This window comes from Bidens hawaiensis, unplaced genomic scaffold (assembly GCF_021521415.1).
Source record: "Bidens hawaiensis isolate Kalapana, Puna unplaced genomic scaffold, B.hawaiensis_p1.1 tig00013873_1, whole genome shotgun sequence".
Lineage (NCBI taxonomy): Eukaryota > Viridiplantae > Streptophyta > Magnoliopsida > Asterales > Asteraceae > Bidens > Bidens hawaiensis.
In genome coordinates, this window is record NW_027492188.1 from 136,466 (window position 1) to 146,770 (window position 10,305).

Genomic DNA, 10,305 nt, shown 5'->3' on the forward strand with positions numbered 1-10,305 from the left:
GCTCAACTTGGGATAGAAAGCAAGTGAATTTCACAAGATTTACTATTCCAGACGAATGTAAATATGCATAAGCACACAATACATTATTTTCATTTGACGAAGCAACTTGATGACGTGTTTGAACTCCCACATCAAGTTCTCCAATAATGTTTTCTTTCGGATGATAATTATAAATCCTTAGAGTGGGATTCTTAGGAACATCAACATTTTCAAATAAATTAGTGTAATGTTCACCCAGCTCGTGAGATGAAACATCACTATCAAGTTCAATAACCTGATCTACAACTAGAGTATCATCAGAATAAGTAGATGCATTATAAAAGAGAACCGGAGAATCATTATCAGGATCTTCAGTTGGAGCATCAGTTGGAACTTCAACATCATTAGAACTTGAAATCTTGGAATTACCAGTTGTTCTTCAAAGTAAGCACGAACTAAATCTTCATCTGGTTGATCAGTTGTTGGAGTAAATTTATTAAATAACCCTTAATAGTTAAACATCCAGTCTGGAACTTTCCCTTGAGGAGGAGTAGTGTACTTTTGACAGTTCACATGATACCATTCCTCAACACAACCAGACGTGAAGTTAAATACTCGTTTCTTAGGAGAAGCATAACCCAAAAAATACCCTTCAATGGCTTTTTCATCAAACTTTCCCACATCCTTCTTCAACATCGTACAAGGACACCCAAAAGGTTCCAAGTACTTTAAATTAGGTCTTCGGTTATTTAACAGCTCATAGCTTGTCTTCTTGAGTCTCTTAACAGTTAGAACCCGATTGAGTGTATAGAAAGCAGTATTCACCACCTCATTCCAAAATTGGACAGGAAACTTTGAATCAGCAAGCATAGTTCTTGCAGCTTCAATAAACGTTCTATTCTTTCTTCAGCAACACCGTTTTGTTGTGGTACGTATGGGGCACTGTATTCTCAATGAATTTCCTTTTGTAAACAAAAGAAATCCAATTCTGTATTCTTAAATTCAGTACCATTGTCACTTCGAATTCTCCTTACTTTTTGTTTGTATAGTGATTCGATCTTAGTGATTAAATTTTGAACAAGAACCGGTGTTTGATCTTTCGAACTCATAAATAAGACCCGGGAGTATCTTGAATAATCATCAGTAACTACCAGGCAATACCAATCTCCATAAATACTCGCACGATTCACTGGACCAAAAAGATCCATATGAAGTCGCTCAAGAGGAGTATCAATGGAATTTAATAACTTAGAAGGATGCGACTTTTTCTTCTGTTTGCCCTTTTTGCAAGCAATACAGTGATCGGATAACTTAAAGTTTTTCAAAGAAACACCTTCAACTAGGTCATTTGCCATTAGATAGTTCATCTTACGGACATGATGTGACCCATTCTACGAGGCCATAGAATAGAGTCTTTCTCGGCTGCTTTCGAGACAAAACATGTTTCGATAGATGTTGATACTTTAGAACTCATATTTAAGACATAAATATCATTCGATCGAGGTGATCTCATGACAACCATGTCCTCGGGAATCTCATATTTCGGTTTCAGAATCAGACATTTTTTATCAGTAAATACAGTAGTGAACTTTTTGTTTCAGATCGGAGAAACGCTCAATAAGTTATGATTTACCTTGTCACAGTAGTTGACTTTTTCAAAACCATTCGAAACATCACCTTATTGTGTGATCATACCCCCATAATTCCCAGCAAACGCCACATAACACCTTTGAATATTTCTCACATTTGATAAGAGGTCGAGATTTCCAGTAATATGTTGAGCACATCCACTATCCATAATCCAGTTTTCACCAGAAATGGTCTTGGATGTACCCTACACGCAATAGAAAATGATTAGTTCAAAAAGGCAGCCCAGGCCTCAGTCTTGGGCACCTTTTGGTTTTCTTGAGAAATGTAAAACTTCGTCGAAGTCAACTGTTGTTCAGCAACTTGAGAATAAGTTACGGGCTTCTTAGACTTTCGTCTTAGATAAGCAGCTTGAACTACATTTGAATTCACATTTTTGAACAACGGTTCAGTTGGAATGAACTTTTGTTTAACATAACCATGAGTTTCATTCACATGAAAAACCTTTCGAGGATTCACGTTTGAGAACATAATGTGAGTATCATCATCATACGACACAGGTCATTTCAGAATCTCTGTTATCAAAGGAACTGGTTTTGATTGATCTTTGACAAATGGGTGAAGATTCTGAGAACTCTTTTGTCCACAGTTTCTCACCACATGACCTTGTTGACCGCAAAGGAAACAGCTTCGCATGTCCACATGGTTGTTTTGAGATCTAACAGTAACATATGACACAGAAGGATGATGACTCACATTCTTGGTAAAGCTCTTAGCTAAATCATCAGATGACACCGATATCTTTTTCAAATAAAAATCTAGGTTAGAACAATTTGAAAAACTTTTCAAAGTAGTGGTTCCAGTTGATTTTACAAACTGGACTTTCTTAGCATTTTTTAAAACTTGTTTAGCTTTAGTCAAAGGGTCAGATGAAACTGATGTTTTAGCTTGAGCATATTGACGTTCAAGATCTTGAATCTTGGAGGTTTCATTGTGAAACACACTCTCAATCAGTTCCGGTTTAATGATACTAATTGGAATGTCTTTTTCAGTGAACATCATGTCAATCCCTTTTAACTAAAACACACGAGCGGTTGTTGGCTTTGAGACATTAGGATTTATGAAATGCAACAAATTCTCATTAGAAGTTTTTTGTTTTTCTGATTTCTTATCCTTCACTTGTTTAACCTTAACATGATTTTCTTGTTGCACCTGAGTTGCTTGCGAACCATACACAGCCTCCTCAAATTCATGAGGTTCACAAAGAATATGATTAGAACTTGGAATGTTCTTGTTCTTGTGTATTATTTCAGGTTCGAACACATCCTCAATTATGACATTATCAACATTTTCAACAAAGACTTTGTTGCTTTGAACATGAGGTTTTTGACTTGTAGATTGGACTTTAACAGTTTCAGGCTTAACTAGTTTTACTTTTTCTGAAATCACATGTTCTTTAACAATCACATCCTCTTCTTTTCGAGCAAAAGGATTTGGTTTATAATCATTATGAAACGGTGGTGGAATTTCAACAAAACCTATTCCTTTCTTTGAATCTTTTTGCTTGCCAGAAACTTCAATTATTTTATTTAACAAAAAGGAAGAATTTCTAAATTTGCCCAATTTTTTCTTTAACTCAAGAACCTCATTTTCAAGCTCAGTTATCTTTGATCTATGTTTCAAAATTTCTTGAAACTTTTGATCATTGATAGTCATCTTAACAGATAACTCAGCTTTGAGATCATGATTACCTAACGACAATGCTTCAATCTTTTCACGAGATCTCATTTGAGATTCCAAAGATTATCGATAAGTATCCTTTAGTGAAGCAATTTCTTTCACTAAAAAGTCATTGTGATTTTTCAAGGAATCTAACTTAGGCTTGTTTTTCTCACATTCAACACAAGAAATAGAAGAACTAACCTCATTAATTTTAGCCATGCAAGAAAAAGTGGTTGGAAGCTTTGCACATGAGTCATCAGAATCAGACTCAGAACCATTGTCAGAAGATAGTTCGCTTCCACTCAAGTTAGCCAATAGATTCTCATGCATGCCTTGATATAATAGAAATAATTAAGTGAGGAGATAGAGTAGGGAAAAGTTGTACAGCCAAAAGATTCCCTCCCAAGTATTTCAAAATAAAATATCTCTCAATACTTAAGTTATATTATTCAAGTAACATGCAAAATCTAATATGCATTGCATGTTGTTATTTAACCAACTTAAATAATACAGTACATGCAAAATGCAAAATTCAGTAAGTCTTGCATATTGTTATTTAACCAACTTAAATAACATTATAAGTAATATGCAAAATGAAAAATCTCTCATAACATAAATTATCCATATAATTTATTTATTTCAGAAGTGCAAATATTTAGAAACCCAATTTCCAAATATTCTAAGTGTTGATATTTATTTGTTAGATCATATCTCAAATAAATATCGTGGTGTTTCTCTAGCTTGTTATTGGGTATGACCCGACTTGGATCATAACGTATTAGCCACATCAACTCTAATATGTGTCTTGGGCAGACCGAGTCCAACATATATGACAAACAATCACCAAGGATAATGTGGAACAATAATATTCATCAAACAAAACCAAGCACACATATGCATCAATTAAATAAAATCAAAACTGTTTATGATTTATAAAACCATACCGAAAATCAAATCCCAATCAAAAATCAAACATTAACAAAGGTTCATCATAAGCCTAGGTAATCTATAATGTTTAGCCTAACATCTTAAAATTAAACAAAATAGTAATAAAATATATCATGGTGAAAATAATAGAAATGAAGGATTAAAGGCGATAAAACCCGTAATCTTCGATCTTGAATGTAAAGATCTTCAACGAGTGATTCCTTGCCTTCAAAACCGCCAAATAACTCTAATATAAGCTCCAAAAACTCCAAATTCTTCTGGTGGTCCAAAGGTATCTTTCAGGTTAAGGTTAAGAGCGTTTATATAGTGAACTGAGCCCAAAACCAGACCAAAAACGGAGAAGAGTCCGGAAATTGGGCTTCTGAGCGCCACGCGACCAAGGCCTGACCACCTGGTCGTGCAGCGCGGCGTGTTCCAAGGCGAAGAGGGCCGGTTCGACCGGTTCTCTTTCTGTTTCTTTGCTGATGTGTTCCGACTTCTCGTTTAGGCTTATTTTAACTCGTTTTTCACCATTTTCAACTACGTTCAACTTCCGGAACCTACAAAACACAATTATGTTAGTAGTATACAAATATTAAGTATAAACGAACAAATACTAATTAAATATTATATAAAATATACAAAGGAAATATATGTAATTATCGGTATATCCAATATCCCCACACTTACTCTTTTTTTGTCCCTGAAAAAGTCTAATGCAATTAAATCAAAATCGAAAAATATAGTCTTAAAAACATATAGATTATTTTAAAGTTCAAAAAAACGCAACAACCGTGATCACCGATATTGTTGTCCACTTAAACCTATGCCATAATCTTAACCGGAACATGTAAAATCCTACAATTTCTTTATTTGTATAACTCAGTGGTTTACACAGTTAAGACCCGTTTATTTTCGGTTTTTGCCGGACTAGACGACCCTAACTTGACTTGAACCTCAAAATTAGCAGATTTAAAATTTGTGTTGGTCTTTTTCATGAATAGTTAAGACGATCAAGGGTACTGTTTATCCACATAAATTTTAGAATCAAAGTTTACAAGAGCAGCCATTAGATACGATTAAGGTATAATTAACTAATTAGCAAGTGTTTCTCACAACATGACATACCCACATTATCAAGAAATACCCCGAACCCTTCACCATAGGTGAGTATGCAAGAATTCATCTGTAGGGTTTACATGTGGCGTGTCCTTTGTGGTCCGTTTATTAATGGTAATGAGACGCAAGCAAGAGGGCCCCACATGGCTAACATCGTGGATAATCAAGTCAGTAGTGTATTTGTACTGTAAGTACGTAATGATCAAATTTAATGACTTGCGGTTTGGCAGAAAACTATGGGTTTGCTCTTTTTTAGTTTTTTTAATATTCACAAATCCACTTAGGAAATGTGAATACCCAGATGATAAATCGAATACAGACCCATAGTCTCCGGACCCGAGACATCCCAACAATACAAGATTAATGTTATAAAACCATACGCCAATGAAATGTAAAACACTAAGCTAAACAGTTTAAGATTTATATCACCAGTTACTTGTCATACTCTAACTTTAAACCTGCCCAAGCATCATATGATAACTTAGTCAAATTTAATAATTCATAATATTTTTACATTCATACCAAAAATTAAGGCTTGAGTATGTTTCGTTACTTATATCCACGGACATAACGCTTTACACAGTAAAGATGATATCTATCCGTAACTCATTTATCAAATTGCCCTTTCATTTACAAGGCTAAGGGGGGGGGGGGAGGGGGTGGTGGATGTGATGAAGTTTCTCATCACACACCCCACCCAATCAAATGGTGCCACATCACTAACCCCAAATCCATCACATATGATGGTTTTTTACTAGGGGTGGTGGTGTGGTGTGGTGGTGTGTGATGGAATTTTTTTGTTTTTGTTTTTTTTTTTTTTTTTGCAACTTAAAAAAATATATATTTGACTAAAACTTAAAAAATAAAAACAATAGTTTAATAGAACATAATTCAACTTAAAAATTAGAAATAAAAAATAAAAGTTACAATAAACGTCTACTCCTCGTCTGAATCCGGAAATTCCAAACCTAAAGAACCTATAAGCTCAACTAGATCCCATCTCAACCGATGATGAATATCTTCATCCCGCAAGTCTAATTGGACATCATCGGGAATGGGAACTTGAGTCGGAGGATCCGGTACCCAATCTGGAGAAATTGCCTTTCCATCTTCTTTTATTAACATATTGTGTAATATGATGCATGCATACACGTAGCTAGAGATCGTGGGTTTTTTCATTGCACGAACCGGTCGACTAAGCTTGCACCATCTACCCTTTAAAACACCGAAAGCTCTCTCGACATCTTTTCTTGCCGATTCTTGCAACTTCTTGAACGTCTTTTCATTGGTCTCGACAGGAAACGAAAAGGCTTTCACAAAAACAGACCATTGCGGGTAGATACCATCGACAAGATAGTAGCCACGTATGTAATATCTCTCGTTGACATAGTACGAACAGAAAGGTTCAGTGCCATCTGTTATGCTTTGAAACAACGGTGTTGTGTACAGAACAGTGATGTCGTTGTTTGAGCCGGGAACACCAAAATAAGAATACCAAATCCATAAATCATTTGACGCAACTGCTTCTAGTGAGATGGTCAGTCGTTTGATATCACCCCTAACATACGCCCCTCGCAACTCCCGTGGACAATTCCTCCATTCGATATGTGTACAATCGATGCTACCGAGCATCCCTGAAAAATTCCATCTAGCCTCGTGCGCGGCGTAAAGACGTGTAATGTCGTGTCTTGTTGGTTTTCGTAGAAACTCTTTGCCATACAATTTTATAATCGCGTTACAAAAGAATTGTAGAGATTAACGTGAAGTTCTCTTAGCCATTTGTAAGTATTCATCGAATTGGTCGGGTGGGTTACCTGTCGCTAGTAGACAAATAGCGGATGTGCATTTTTGAAGCGCCGTAAAACTTCGTTTACCCCTCGCGTCGTAAGATTCTTGAAACCATTCTTCGTTTACTTCGACGTCGGCTACAATCTTTAAAAATAAAGATTTCGGCAAACGAAAGCATTCCCTAAACGTCTCGTCATTGTATTTCGGCTCCTCCACAAAATAGTCGTTCATTAGCACGTCGTGGGCATGTATACGATCACGATCCACCATTTTTTTTCTTTGGACGGCTCGGGCCTTCAAGTTCGTTATATAGCAACGGGAACCATTCGAGAATGTCATCGTCCGAAGACGAAGAGCTATCGGTGTCTAAGGAATGCAAGTAATTCGAAAATGCCATATTTTTTGTTGTGAATGAAGGGGAAGTTTTTGAGTTGGATTTGTGTATATTTTGAAGATATATTGTAGTTATTTATATAGGTCAAATATGTTTTTTTTCCCAACCCGATCTCGAGTTGCTCGCGAGTGGCTATGCTCGTTTGCACCCTTATGACAATGCATTATTTTACTTGTTGATTCGCATATGGATGGTTTACTTCTAAACTACTACCTTTGATCTTGTTATTAAGACAGTTACTTCTTAAAAATGCTTATCACTTATAATTATCCGTTAAAAAGCATGCAAACTTGCTTACTTGGGTGCACTTGAGATATAATTTAGACAATCTAACAAAATATTCGTGGTGTCTTTTATCAAAAGCATTAAATCACTCGGTTGTTTTCGCTTTTGTTTGTTTCCAAAAACATGCAACTTGCATCGGACGTTCGTTCACATGATCCGTACTTGACAGTATTTTACTTTTCAAATATTTTTCAGAATATCAAAGAAACCAAGATGAAAGAAAAGAGAATTGAAGAACTGGAAGCCCAACTTAAAGAAGCTATAGATAAAGTGATGATTCTGAGACAAGAGTTAAGGCATGAGAAAGAGAAAGTGTCACATTCACGTGTTTATGACAAAGATTTACCACCGCCTATAACTACAACAGGAAGGAAGCATGCAGGACCCTCTCTGGAGAATGAAGACAAAAAGAGAAGGTCACGTGGTCTAGTGAAGTCGTGTGTAAGTGTACGTGATTGTTTTAGAAGACTTAGACAGGAACTTGAACCCCCGCCTAGAGAGGATCTTGACCGCCCACCAACCCCTGTCAGAGAGGAGGCAGGGCCTCGGTTAACAGAAGAGGAGAACGATGAACAGGTTGGTGTTATCTTTACCTCTAATATCCATTCACATATATCATTCTGGCATATACATTTATTGTTTCAAGATCACTTGTTGATGCATATTTGCATGAAGAAACATTAACCATTCATTTTTAGTAGTTTCTGAATGCTGGAAGTTTTAAATTATTAAAATTTCGAATTGTTGGTTCTTTATGAAGAAATATCTGGGACAATGTTTATGGTTTTTTCTTTAGTAAATACTAAAGAGGGTTGTTCAAATTTGAGTCAAAACCCCTCTCTACCAAACCCAGCTGGTTTAGCCCATCCAAAACAAGTTTTGGTTTTTGGCTGTTGGTTAATTAACCGGCTCGGCGTGCGTGCTCGGGGTACCCCGCACCAGTTTTATTGTTTTTCATTTAGGCTTTCACTGAGTCAGCTTTTGTCTAGTTCTTACTTTTTTTCTTCGGAATTTAAGAAAATGACTTCGTTTTTTGTTCTACATTTTTCTTTAAAAGTTTTGATGGGTTGTTTAGGAGTGATTTTTTTTGTAAGGTTTGCTCTTTTTATCTAATGTTTTGAATATTATTGACACTCCGCTATCATGCGTGGAGAGTCGATGTACTTATTTTTATTTACGGCTTGAAGTTGATCTTTTACATGTTTCAACACAGTCATGAAAACACGTAGATCTTAATATAAGTTAATTAATTTATGGTTACAAGTCATAATACAAAGAAAGTACCTTGCTCATTAAAATGACAAAACAAGAAAACACTTGCAAATAAAATACAAATACACACAAACACAGTTGGATGTAGAGTTGATCAAAAAAACCGGTTCCTGGAACCGAACCGGTGGACCCGAACCGGAACCGAACCGGTTCCTACCCGTTTTTGGTAGGAACCGGACCCTATCTGATTCAACCCGATGATCCGTGACCGGTTCTTGCGTTTCTGAGTGGGGGCGGGTAGGAACCGGAACCGAACCGGAACCGGTTCCTAACCGGTTCCATCCGGAACCGGTTAGGAACCGGTTCTAGCCGTTGGATCGATTAAGCCGTTGGAAATCGTTTTTTTGGCCGTTTTTTGACCGTTGGGGTCAAAAATAGCCGTTTTTTGGCTCCCCCAAGCACCCCACTACTAGTATAAATAGGTATTTGGTGTCATGGGTTCATCACAACACTCAAAACGCAAACCCGAACGCAAAAAAATACAAAAAAACGCTATTACAACGTTTTGAGTTCTCTAATCTCTTGTTTTCTCTTCTTCTATATTCATATTTGTTGTTATGGCTGCCTCACAATCATCGGTTGGTCAAGGTTCCAACGCCGAACCAAGTTTCGTTCGTATTGTTCCTCATAATCGTAATCAAGAGATTTGGTGCAATTGGGATTTGGTTGAATTGAGTGACCATTCATTGAAGGCTCGGTGCAAGTTTTGTGGGGTTTATTTAAACCCACTTTCGAATTCAAATTTGAAGAAACACATCGAAAAACCGTATTGCAAGGTGTTGAAAAAAAACGTCGATTCGCAACAAACGCAAATGGATAGTGAAGGCGGAATATTTACATACCAAATTGATCGAGTTCAAGATCGTATGGCGAAGTTTGTGATTCAAGAAGCTTTGCCGTTTAGCCACTTCGACAACCCTCGCTTAACCGCCATGATTCGAGATACGCTTCAACCACAATACACTCACGTAAGTCGTCATACTCTTAAACGTTACTGTTTAAAATTGTGGAAGAAGGCCAAAGAGGTACTAATTGCATATTTTGAAAATATAAATACGGGAATAAACTTAACTAGTGATGTTTGGTCGGCTCCACATGGTCTACCCGAATCTTATCTTTGTGTCACCGCTCATTGGGTAGACCCGTCATCGTGGGAAATGATGAAACGCACCATTGCTTTCGAACTCTTTGAGTATCCACATACGGGAGATAATTTGTTTGAAATTTTAGAT